Source organism: Triticum urartu, chromosome 7A (assembly GCF_056163025.1).
Source record: "Triticum urartu cultivar PI428250 chromosome 7A, HENAU_Tu73, whole genome shotgun sequence".
Classification (NCBI taxonomy): Eukaryota; Viridiplantae; Streptophyta; class Magnoliopsida; order Poales; family Poaceae; genus Triticum; species Triticum urartu.
This window is the reverse complement of record NC_141879.1, coordinates 304,830,524-304,839,604: the sequence shown is the minus strand read 5'-3', so window position 1 is coordinate 304,839,604 and position 9,081 is coordinate 304,830,524. Positions and strand designations below refer to the sequence as shown.

The 9,081-nt window shown below is 45.9% G+C and overlaps 1 pseudogene; it reads left to right on the top strand.

Moving 5' to 3' along the window:
- Positions 1-619: 619 nt before the first annotated feature.
- Positions 620-2,469, top strand: LOC147959395 (uncharacterized; annotated as a pseudogene).
- Positions 2,470-9,081: the final 6,612 nt, after the last annotated feature.

Genomic DNA, 9,081 nt, shown 5'->3' with positions numbered 1-9,081 from the left:
TTTTTTGGAATATTAAATTTCCCTTGGATATTAAAACAATGGACCAACAACACCATTTTATCCCATTTAAATATAAACTCAAACTTAATAAATTATTTTGAACCCAATTTTTTGTGTGTAGCAGTGCAAAATAATGCATAGTAATTATGTCTCAAGGTTTTACATTTTACAAAAGTATTTTGACGCAAAAAGAAAGTACAAAACATTGGCTAAATAATTAAATAGGTGAGAACATGGAAAAATAGTAGTAAAAAGAAAAAGGGACCTAAGCTACTGGACCCCTGGCCCATTTAGCAAAAATAGGCCCAGCCCACCCCACTTGTCCTCTTCCTCTTGCTACAGGAGACGGGGGCATGGAAGTACCACACTTGGGGCAGTTGTAACGGATCAGTACCACTATGCAGATTTTTTGCAAGTCTGTACCATGTTTGAGGCTAGTCGTTGCAATACGGGCTAAGCCACGTATAACTCTGTGTTGACGCTGTATGTGACAACCCGGACCCACCAGTCAGTTGACCAGCCGTCGAACCGGTGCGTCGCTCGGCTGGCTAGGAAAAACCCGACTCGGTCGGTCTTGGCTCGGTCAAACCCTAGCCCTCTCCCTCTTCCTTTCCTCGCGATGGCTACTCCGGGCGGCGGCGGCGGCGGTGGCGGTGGCCGGAGCAACGATGGCTTTGTGGGCGGGTACGGAGACCTCCCCGGACTCGGGAGCGATGCGCATAGAGGAATCGAAATCGACAACGGGGAGTCCAGTTCATCAGCTTACTACAGCAACGACGACGAGGGCATGGAGGTGCCGCTGTCCATGGAGGAGCGGCTGCGGTTGGCTGAGATCTGGGTGGCCAACCCTACGACGAGCCATCACTGGAGCCATGGATTGGGTGGCCTGCTGTGAGTGGCCTCTTCTCTCCCTCTCTACTCTCTCCTTTATGCCATGATTTGGGCTAGGGTTAGGTTTACTGAACTGAAAATGCGCAATTTTGCTGTCCATTGTAGTTTGGATGATGCTGTTTCGGATGTTAGGATTCACTTTGATGCTCAATATAATTTGGATAGGAAGATATGCAACTCAGATGTCACATATTTGAATTTGTATGCACTGATGCGAACACAAGGATTTAACTTCAGTGATGAATTGTACCACATGGGGAATACATGCATAGGAATGCAGAGAGAGCATGGCCTAGATTTGATAGACACAAACATCAAGTTGCAGCAAATTAAGAAGCAGAATGAGGATAGTTTAGTTCTGAACTTGTTAGTCAGGGCCACATCATTTGTCAGTACTGCATCTCATGTTAGTGAGGAACGATTAGCCACAGTTTTATATCAAGAACCTGTTGTGTATGATGTGAGAGATCCTCCTGTGCTTGCTGTTAATGATCATGGTGTTGTTTTTGAGAGTCAAAGCAGCAACAATAGTGCACTAGTACAACCTACTGGTATGTGCACACAAGAGAGCAGAAATGTCAGCAAGAGGAAGCTCAAATTTGTGATGGAAGAAGAGGAAGAGGAGGGATATAAGAGTAATGACTCTCAGGGGGCATATGACAGTGACAACAACCCATTCTGCATGAAGAAGTACAAGATTGCTGAAGACACAGAGATAATAGAGGGAAAGAGGCTAGCAGAGGAAGAACTAGAAGAGGATGAAGATTCAGAGGAAGAAACAGATGAAGATTCAGATAAGGAACAACTACACTATGAGGGTGACACTGAGGTTGAGGAGTTGTTTGAGATTGAGGAGGATGAGGAGGAAGATTTTGAGAAGGAGAAGGAACCACCTATGAAAGCAGCTGGTAAAAAGAGGCAAAAGCTGCCAGTTAGGAGAGTGCCCACCACTAGGACACATTCCAATGTGTTAGAGGACTTGAAACCAGATTTCAGACCATCATCAGATGAAGAAGATACTGGGTTGCTATTGGATAGTGAAGATGATGGATATGAGCCACTAGCATTTGTCCTACCAAAAGGAAGGAAGAGTAGGGCCATTAAAAGGCCAGCAAGGATATGGTATAATGACAAACTAGAGCAACCACATCAACAGTTATGTATGCACATGTGTTTCAAAAACCAGCAGCAATTCACAGATGCTCTGTTGAGCTTGCACACTACACAAGCCAGAAATTTCAGGTATCATAGAAACTCAGACAAAAGGATCATTGTTTGCTGCAAACAAGAGCATTGTCAGTTCTTCATAGTTGCAGCAGTTATCAAAGGGGAGAAGACATTTGCAATACAAAAATGAGGCTGCAGCACACTTGCCCTAGCACTATAGAGACATCAAGGGTTGGTGCAAAGTGGCTTGCACAGACATATGAGTCACTATTCAGGTCTGATCCAAACACAAGTATTTTGACTCTGGTTGACAACTGCAATGAGAAGTATGGTGTTGATGTGCCCAAGCCCATGGCCTATAGGGCCAAAAACCTTGCTGTAGAGGCTGTTTTAGGAGAGCACAAGAAATAGTATCCCAGGCTGAGGGACTATGCTCAAACAATCATGGATACAAACCCTGGGAGTAGAGTTATAGTTACAACTGTAACTCCAAAACCTACTACAAAAATACCACATCCAGGACCAAGGTTTCATGCTATGTTCTTCTGCATCAATGGAGCAAGGGAGGGCTTTCTCGGTGGATGCAGACCATTCATAGGTCAGTGACATGTTTTATATGCTTTATTTTAGTGCTTTATTTAGTAGGTTAGTGACATGTACAACTTAAGTATGTTTAGTAGTGTTATATAGTGAATGAACTTACTCCTTGTTTTTGTATGACATATAAAGAATTGTGTATAAATTCTTGTAGTCGGTTAGTGACATGTACAACTTAAGTATGTTTAGTAGTGTTATATAGTGAATAAACTTGCTCCTTTCTTTTGTATGACATATATAGAATTATGTATAAATTCTTGTAGATGACATATATAGAATTGTTTCATAGTTCCATATAGTTACTGAATTTGGTCTTACAAATGCAATATAGGTGTTGATGGCTGCTTTATTAAGCTCACCACTGGAGCTCAAATACTTGTTGCCACTGGCAGAGATGGCAACAACAACATTTTCCCACTGGCATTTGGTATTGTTGGACAACAGGATACAACAAATTGGTGTTGGTTTCTGCACCAACTTAAGATATGTATAGGAGGAGAAGTTGGACACTTTGGTCCTTATACTATCATGTCTGATTGACGGAAGGTATGAATGCATCCCCTTGTTTATCTTTATGCCCAAGAGATGAGGGGGCAAGTTATTTATGTTTCAAAAAAGTTATCATTTTGGGTTGACATGCTTTCTGTTAGAGTACTCTTTCTATTATGTATGAGTCATGTTTCTAAACTATGTCAATGATGCCCCAAGAGATGAGGGCGCAAGTTATGTATGCTATCTATTAGAGTACTCTTTCAGTTATTAGTCATGAATCTAAACTATGTCCACAAATGCCCCAAGAGATGAGGCGGTTATGTGTGTACTCTTTCTGTTATTTTGGTCTTTAGGGGTTGTCGACGTCGACGGATCCCAACATAGCCAAAGTTTTAGTCTTTAGGGGTTGTCGACGTCGACGGAACCCAATGTAGCCAACGTTTTAGTCTTTAGGGGCTGTCGACGTCGACGGAACCCAACATATCCAAAGTTTTAGTCTTTAGGGGTTGTCGACATCGACGGAACCCAATGTAGCCAAAGTTTTAGTATTTAGGGGTTGTCGACGTCGACGGAACCCAACATAGCCAAAGTTTTAGTCTTTAGGGGTTGTCGACATCGACGGAACCCAATGTAGCCAAAGTTTTAGTCTTTAGGGGTTGTCGACGGAACCCAACATAGCCAAAGTTTTAGTCTTTAGGGGTTGTTGACATCGACGGAACACAATGTAGCCAAAGTTTTAGTCTTTAGGGGTTGTCGACGTCGACGGAACCCAACATAGCCAAAGTTTTAGTCTTTAGGGGTTGTCGACATTGAAGGAACCCAATGTAGCCAAAGTTTTAGTCTTTAGGGGTTGTCTGTCGGATCACGGGTTCCGGCAAACCCTTGAAGTTTGAACTCTGGGGTGCGCGCGAAGTTATTTCCCTCCTACCGATCTACGTCCTAGCTCGCTAAGGTGTCGCGGACGAACTCAACGCACTGGCAACACAAAGACACAATGTTTATACTGGTTCGGGCCACTGATGTGGTGTAATACCCTACTCCAGTGTGGTGGTGGTGGTGGATTGCCTCTTGGGCTGATGAAGAACAATACAAGGGGAAGAACAGCCTCCTGAGGTTGAGGTGTTCTTGTGCTTGGTGTGCCAAGGGTTGGCCTTTGATCAGATCATATCTCCTTCTTAGATCTCTTCCCCCCCCCCCCTCTAGGTGGTGGCTAGTCCTACTTATATAGGCCCTGGTCCTCTCCCCAAATATTGAGCGGGAAGGGAGCCAACAGCGGCGGCCAATTTGAAAGGGGATAGCTAGTACAACCTATCCTGACAAAATGTGGTCTTCGCCTGCAAAAGGTTCTGGTGGTGACGCCGTCCTGGGCTCCATGGTGACCTCTGTCCTGCTGTCCTTCTGTTCTTGGTCTTGTTGCACCGATATGGAAACCTTTGCCTAATGCCTCAGCACTCCGTGCCCGCGCTTGCCTCCTTAGCACCAAAGAGGAAACAAGGACGCTGCGCACGCTGGCACCCACCTGGTGTCGATCATCGTGGCTCATGTCATGAGAGCCTCGCGAGATTTGCCCTGCCTTGATATCTCCGCCCCTTGCGAGGCAGCCTGGTGAGGCCGCTCCTGAGGAGGTCTTGCATCGTACGCCTCGCGAGGGTCTTGAATGCCTTGTTGATGACGAGGGGCCGTACAGACCTGCCAGCACAGCCACGCCATGGGCCGCAGGCAGGCAAGTCTGGGGACCCCCGTTCCCAGAACAAAGATAGTAGCCCCCGGGCCCAAGGCGTGATGACCTTCTTCTTGTAGACGTTGTTGGGCCTCCAAGTGCATAGGTTTGTAGGAAAATAGCAAATTTCCCTCAAGTGGATGACCTAAGTTTTATCAATCTGTAGGAGGCGTAGGATGAAGATGGTCTCTCTCAAACAACCCTGCAACGAAATAACAGAGAGTCTCTTGTGTCCCCAACACACCCAATACAATGGTAAATTGTATAGGTGCACTAGTTCGGCGAAGAGATGGTGATACAAGTTGTATATGGATGGTAAATAATGGTTTTTGTAATCTGAAAATATGAAAACAGCAAGGTAACTAATGATAAAAGTGAGCACAAACGGTATTGCAATGCTAGGAAACAAGGCCTAGGGTTCATACTTTCACCAGTGCAAGTTCCCTCAACAATAATAACATAATTGGATCATATAACTATCCCCCAACATGCAACAAAGAGTCACTCCAAAGTCACTAATAGCGGAGAACAAACGAAGAGATTATGGTAGGGTACGAAACCACCTCAAAGTTATTCTTTCCAATCAATCCGTTGGGCTATTCCTATAAGTGTCACAAACAGCCCTAGAGTTCATACTAGAATAGCACCTTAAGACACAAATCAACCAAAACCCTAATGTCACCTAGATACTCCAATGTCACCTCAAGTATCCGTGGGTATGATTACACAATATGCATCACACAATCTCAGATTCATCTATTCAACCAACACATAGAACCTCAAAGAGTGCCCCAAAGTTTCTACCAGAGAGTCAAGATGAAAACGCGTGCCAACCCCTATGCATAGGTTCATGGGCGGAACCCGCAAGTTGATCACCAAAACATACATCAAGTGGATCAATAGAATACCCCATTGTCACCACGGGTATCCCACGCAAGACATACATCAAGTGTTCTCAAATCCTTAAAGACTCAATCCGATAAGATAACTTCAAAGGGAAAACTCAATCCATTACAAGAGAGTAGAGGGGGACAAAACATCATAAGATCCAACTATAATAGCAAAGCTCGCGATACATCAAGATCGTATCACCTCAAGAAGACGAGAGAGAGAGAGAGAGAGAGATCAAACACATAGCTACTGGAACATACCCTCAGCCCCGAGGGAGAACTACTCCCTCCTCGTCATGGAGAGCACCGAGATGATGAAGATGGCCACCGGAGAGGGATTCCCCCTCCGGCAGGGTGCCGGAACGGGTCTAGATTGATTTTCCGTGGCTACGGAGGCTTCTGGCGGTGGAACTCCCGATCTACTGTGCTCCTCGAAGTTTTTAGGGTATATGGGTATATATGGGAGGAAGAAGTACGTCAGTGGACCTTCGGGCTGTCCACGAGACAGGGGGCACGCCTAGGGGGGTGGGCGCTCCCCCCACCCTCATGGGCAGCCCGGGACTCTCCTGGTCCAACTCCGATACTCTGTGGGCTTCTTCTGGTCCAAAAATAAGTTCTGTGCAGTTTCAGGTCAATTGGACTCCGTTTGATTTTCCTTTTCTGTGATACTCTAAAACAAGGAAAAAACAGAAACTGGCACTGGGCTCTGGGTTAATAGGTTAGTCCCAAAAATAATATATAAGTGCATAATAAAGCCCATAAACATCAAAAACAAATAATATAATAGCATGGAACAATCAAACATTATAGATACGTTGGAGATGTATCAGCATCCCCAAGCTTAATTCCTCCTCGTCCTCGAGTAGGTAAATGATAAAAACAGAATTTTTGATGTGGAATGCTACCTAACATATTTATCCATGTAATCTTGTTTATTGTGGCAAGAATATTCAGATCCATAAGATTCAAGACAAAAGTTTAATATTGACATAAAAACAATAATACTCCAAGTATACTAACTAAGCAATCATGTCTTCTCAAAATAACATGGCCAAAGAAAGTTCATCCCTACAAAATCATATACTTTGGTCATGCTCCATTTTTGTCACACAAGAATGCTCTCATCATGCACAACCCCGATGACAAGCCAAGCAATTGTTTCATACTTTAGTAATCTCAAACTTTTTCAACTTTCACGCAATACATGAGTGTGAGCCATGGATATAGCACTATGGGTGGAATAGAATATAATGAGGGGGGTTATGTGGAGAAGAAAAAAAGGAGAAACTCTCACATCGACACGGCTAATCAATTGGCTAGGGAGATGCCCATCAATTGATGTCAATGCAAGGAGTAGGGATTGCCATGCAATGGATGCACTAGAGCTATAAATGTATGAAATCTCAACAAAAGAAACTAAGTGGGTGTGCATCCAACTTGCTTGCTCACGAAGACCTAGGGAACTTGAGGAGGCCCATTGTTGGAATATATAAGCCAAGTTCTATAATGAAAATTTCCCACTAGTATATGGAAGTGACAAAACAAGAGACTCTCTATCATGAAGATCATGGTGCTACTTTGAAGCACAAGTGTGGAAAAAAGGATAGTAGCATTGTCCCTTTTTATTTTTTATTTGGCCTTTCTTTTTTTTCTTTTTTTGGCCCTCCCTTTTTTTGGACAATGCTCTATTAATGATGATCATCACACTTCTATTTATTTACAACTCAAAGATTACAACTCGATACTAGAACAAAGTATGACTCTATATGAATGCCTCCGGCGGTGTACCGGGATGGGAAATGAATCAAGAGTGACATGTATGCAGATTATGAACGATGACTTTGCCACAAATACGATGTCAACTACATGATCATGCAAAGCAATATGACAATGATGATGCATGTCATAATAAACAGGGTTTATGTGTGAAAGAGCATATCATATCATGGGGTTTGGATGCACCGGCGAACTTTGCACCAACTCTCAATGTGAGAAAGGGCAATGCACGGTATCGAAGAGGCTAGCAATGACGGAAGGGTAAGAGTGTGTATAATCCATGGACTCAACATTAGTCATAAAGAACTCACATACTTATTGCAAAAATCTACAAGTCATCAAAAATCAAGCATTACGCGCATGCTCCTAGGGGGATAGATTGGTAGGAAAAGACCATCGCTCGTCCCCGACCACCACTCATAAGGAGGACAATCAAATAACACCTCATGTTTAAATTTGTTACACAGTGTTTACCATACGTGCATGCTATGGGACATGCAAACTTCAACACAAGTATTTCTCAAATTCACAACTACTCAACTAGCACAACTTTAATATCACTATCTCCATATCTCAAAACAATTATCAAGTATCAAACTTCTCTTAGTATTCAATGCACTCTATATGAAAGTTTTTATTATATCCCTCTTGGATGCCCATCATATTAGGACTAAATTCATAACCAAAGCAAACTACCATGCTGTTCTAAGGGCATCTCCACTAGTCCCCCCAAGAAGCCCTCCCCAGGCACTTTTTCACCGCCGGCGAGGAAAATTCCTCCCACTCGTCACCCCAAGAGCACAGATTTCGCCGGATTCGAGGAAAAATACTGCCGGCATGCGCAGGCGAAACCCAGCCCCCCGGGAGGCAGCTGGGGACGCCGGCGCTCTCATTTTGCATGCAAATGGCCCACTTTCAGTGTCCCAACACCCTCTCTCCTCTCTCTCTCCCTCTCTTTTCTGCAGGCCCCACCCACGTGCTCACACTCCTCCATCCCCCACCCACCGAAGCAGGCGCGCACGGGACGGGACGGGCGCGGCGAGCAGGGCACCGGAGCTAGGGCACGGCGAGGCGTCACGGCGGGAGGGCGTCGGAGTAGGGAGGCGGGGAGCTCGCGGGGAGGGAGCCAGAGCAAGGAGGCGGAGAGCTCGCGGGGAGGGCACCGGGCGCGGAGGCCACGGAGATGCAGCCACGGAGCCGGGGCGGTGCTACAGCCGGAGGTACGCGGCCACCTCCCGCAGCACGGCGTGCTCGCCGCGGGCAGCCTCCTCCGCTCCCCCGTCCGCGCTGCCAACGGGTCGAGCTCCAGCCCCACGCGCACGGGAGTGGTCTTCCTCCTCGTCGCCCGGCCAGAGCAGTGGCACGATCATGGTCTTCCTCCTCGTCGCCCGGCCAGAGCAGCGCGGGGCAGGCCGTGGAGCAGAGCGGGGCCGGCCGGGAGGATGCGGCCGTCCGGGCCCGAGGCGGCGAAGTCGATGGCGTTGGCGGAGTGGGTCGGCGGCGAAGAGCGCGGCCAGCTCAGCGAGTTTGAGGTCAGCATGGAGGGTG